We start from the raw sequence: 3,435 nt of genomic DNA on the forward strand, positions 1-3,435 counted from the left end.
ATATAATAGACACAATTAACAATCATGACATTACTGCTAGAAAGAAAAAAAATCTACAACTCCAATAGTACCGAAGCTATAAATATATCAATGATAAAATGCTGATTTTTGATATAATATATTCACTATATAATATACACACTAATCCTAGAACCAGGAGAACTACCATGATTAGAACTCTATAATCAAATAATAGAGAAAGACAGCCTGAACACTAGTTTCATCTGAAGACACTTCCGGACCAAAGCACAGTTCTCACTCCATACATTTAAATTAAATAAACTTATTACCATACTGGCAAAAGTTAGACACTTTCAAGTCAAAGTAGAGCATTATTTTTATTTTTCTTAAACTATTAATAGTTCACTAAAATCCCTTGAATAATTTTATGCATCTATGTTACAAAGAACCAAATTGTAGTAACTTTTTAACTTACGTCCTCATAACTCTAGCCTTTCCTTAATGGCATGGCACAATTAGACTCAGCAACGTGTTCATTATCATTATATCAATAATTAGAGTATACCCACTGTATTTAAAGTAAATATTTAAAATAAAATGTATTGCTCAAGTGCCAAACTAAAAAAGAATTAACATGAAAATACAATACCCATTGAGAAACAAAATGAATAAATATCATTTAACTCTTTCACTACCCTAATAGTTCAAAGAGGTGTATCTAGCTTATAACCTTAATTTTCTTCTATTTAAAAAAATATTTTAAATTTTAATTTATTTATTATTGGATAGAAACAGAGTGGAATTAAGAGGGAAGATAAAGGAGGAGAGACACAGAGAGATACCTGCAGCTCTACTCCACCACTCAAGAAGCTTCCCACAGCAGATGGAACCAGGGGCTTGAACCCAGGCCCTTGTTCACTGTAGTTTGTATGTTTAACCAGGTGTGTTACTGCCTGGCCCATTCTTCTATTTTTTCATATCTTCAGCACCAGTAGGTTTTTATTTCCCTTGCTACACTGATAACTTTAATTTTTCCCCCCTGGCATTATGAAGTGATTTCTTTTTTTTTTAATAATTTTTATTAGAGGGGTTTAGTGATTTACAGTAAAGCTGTTTACATATGGGTACAACTAGTTCTTCCATTTCTTTTCCTTTTTTTGTTTTGTTATTGTTCTTGTTTTAATGGAATCATTACTAAAGAGGGCCTGTGCTAGAATTATGATCTTCAGTTTCTTAACTGATCTGTCTTAGGCACTTCACTGACACATTCCTCCAAGACCACCTAAGAATTCTGCATTATGTGCACTATAAGCTTTAGAAGAATCAGAAAGGTAAAGAGAATTACACCATACAATTAGAAATCCTGGGGATGTGAGGAAAGAAATCTTGGTTGTATCCACAGTTTTCTTTGCTTTGCTTTCTTAGTTTTTTCTAATCAGGATACTAATGGTTTACAGTAAACACAGTTGATGGCAGGAGTATAACATTTCTGTTTTCTTTCTTTTTCTTCCACTAGTATAGTTCTTTCTTCTTCTTCTTCTTCTTCTTCTCCTTCTTCTCCTTCTTCTCCTTCTTCTCCTTCTTCTCCTTCTTCTCCTTCTTCTCCTTCTTCTCCTTCTTCTCCTTCTTCTCCTTCTTCTCCTTCTTCTCCTTCTTCTCCTTCTTCTCCTTCTTCTCCTTCTTCTCCTTCTTCTTCTCCTCCTCCTCCTCCTCCTCCTCCTCCTCCTCCTCCTCCTTCCTACTCTCCTTCCTCTCCTTCCTCTCCTTCTTCTCCTTCTTCTCCTTCTTCTCCTTCTTCTCCTTCTTCTTCTTCTTCTTCTTCTTCTCCTTCTCCTTCTCCTCCTCCTCCTCCTCCTCCTCCTCTCCTTCCTCTCCTTCCTCTCCTTCCTCTCCTTCCTCTCCTTCTTCTTCTCCTTCTCCTTCTCCTCCTCCTCCTCCTCCTCCTCCTCCTCCTCCTTCCTACTCTCCTTCCTCTCCTTCCTCTCCTTCCTCTCCTTCCTCTCCTTCTTCTTCTTCTTCTTCTTCTTCTTCTTCTTCTTCTTCTTCTTCTTCTTCTTCTTCTTCTTCTTCTTCTTCTTCTTCTTCCTCTTCTTCCTCTTCTTCCTTCTTCTCCTTCCTCTTATCCTTTCTCCTCCTCCTCATTCTTCTTGTTCCTCTTGTTCCTCCTCTTCCTCTTCCTCTTCTTCTTCTCCTTTTATTATTATTTTTTGCCTACAGTGTTATCATTGGGGCCTGGTGCCTGCACAAGGAATTCACTGCTCCTGGAGGCTATTTTTTGCCCATTTTGTTGCCCATGTTGTTTAACATTGTTTTTGTTATTATTGCTGTTATTGTTCGATAGGGCAGAGAAATGGGGAGAGGAAGGGAAGACAGACAGAGACACAGGCAGAACTGCTTCACCACCTGTGAAGCGACCCTCCTGCAGGTGGAGAACCTGGGGCTCCAAACCGGATCCTTACACAGGTTCTTGTGCTTTGCTCTACAAGCGCTTAACCCAGGGCACTACCACTGGGCCTCCACTAGTATAGTTTTTCACTTCTCCAACAATGTCACCAACAATCTGCGCTCCTTCAATAATCACTAGTCTCTCACAGTCTTACATACCAGTTGGCTTCTTTTCCCCACATTCCTGTGTCAATTCTCTATATTCTGTATATAAATGGAACAATTCTGCCGTTGTCCTTTACCTCCTCATTTAATTCACTAAAGATCATCTTCCCTAGTTCATCTATTTCATCTCAAAGGACAAAATCAGTTTTTTTATTTTTAATTACCGAGTAATATTCCACAGAGAACATGTTCTATGATGTTTTCATACATTCATCCAAGGGCATTTTGGCTGCTTCCAAATTTGGGCTATTATCAATAATGTTATTATGAACATGGGGATTCATATATTCCTTCCAATCAGTTTTTTAATATTTATTTTATTTATTTATTCCCTTTGTTGCCCTTGTTATTTTATTGTGGTAGTTATTATTGTTGTTGTCATTGTTGGATAGGACAGAGAGAAATGGAGAGAGGAGGGGAAGACAGAGAGGAGGAGAGAAAGATAGACACCTGCTGACCTGCTTCACTGCCTGTGAAGTGACTCCCCTGCAGGTGGGAAGCCAGGGCTCGAACCGGGATCCTTCTGCCGGTCCTTGTGCTTTGCGCCACCTGCGCTTAACCCTCTGCTCTACAGCCCAACTCCCCCAATCAGTTTTATTTTATCTTTTGGATAAATGCAAAGGAGTAGAATTGCTGGATTATAAGGTATTTCCATTTGTGTTTAAGTATTCTCCATGCTATTCTACATAATGCCTGTACCCATTCACACTCCCTCTGTTGTACTAGAGTTCTCTCTCTACATCCTCTCCAACACATAAACACCTCTCCTGTTTTCTTTTTTTTCTTTTTTTCATTTTTAAAAAATTTATTTAAAAAAAGGAGACATTAACAAAACCTTAGGATAAAAGGGATGCAACTCCATAC

Source organism: Erinaceus europaeus, chromosome 15 (genome assembly GCF_950295315.1).
Source record: "Erinaceus europaeus chromosome 15, mEriEur2.1, whole genome shotgun sequence".
Classification (NCBI taxonomy): Eukaryota; Metazoa; Chordata; class Mammalia; order Eulipotyphla; family Erinaceidae; genus Erinaceus; species Erinaceus europaeus.